Source organism: Hippocampus guttulatus, chromosome 14, assembly GCF_054856545.1.
Source record: "Hippocampus guttulatus isolate MCC_2025c chromosome 14, RoL_Hgut_1.0, whole genome shotgun sequence".
NCBI classification, from domain to species: Eukaryota; Metazoa; Chordata; class Actinopteri; order Syngnathiformes; family Syngnathidae; genus Hippocampus; species Hippocampus guttulatus.
In genome coordinates, this window is record NC_141274.1 from 4,805,526 (window position 1) to 4,806,155 (window position 630).

Consider the following 630-nt stretch of genomic DNA (forward strand, 5'->3'; position numbering starts at 1 on the left):
TTCACTGCCAACCTTTTCCGTTTGCATGTTTGGTTTCGAGAGCCATGAATAGCAGTGAATGAGCAACCTAAGATGTGATCAAGGAGTGTCTGGAACTGGACTTGTAATGAGACATTTTCTGAGCCACCATTGTGGAAATTGCCGACAAGCAGTGGTGGCTTAATTGGCGTCCCAACCCAGACCCCTCAATGGCGGCCAAAATCCCACCACAATTTCTTCCTCCTTGTCATCCTCAATGGCAGAGACAGCTGGAAAACCAGTCACTTCCTCTGTATGCCAGATAGATGCATAAAAAAAAAATAGATTCGGTTTAATACAAATTAGAAAAAGTATGTTTTGCCTCTCATCCGAGGCCTCATCGGTTTATGCAATGAGGCTTGGTTAGGGCAGCACCAGCCAGAGTTGATGTGGAAAACCCAAATGTTGAAGCTCTAAGTTGGAAGCATGCACAACCACCACAAATGGTTACTCTTTTGGTATGCAAAACCTCCATTGATTGTTGTGGTCGGGATGTGATGTTGTGCAAACACTTTTGACTTGAATCCCTCAGCTAAGTAATGGGGGGAAAATACAGTAGATCAGTAGATTGTAGATCAGCTCTATATCAGTCTTTTACAAAAGCACAAAATG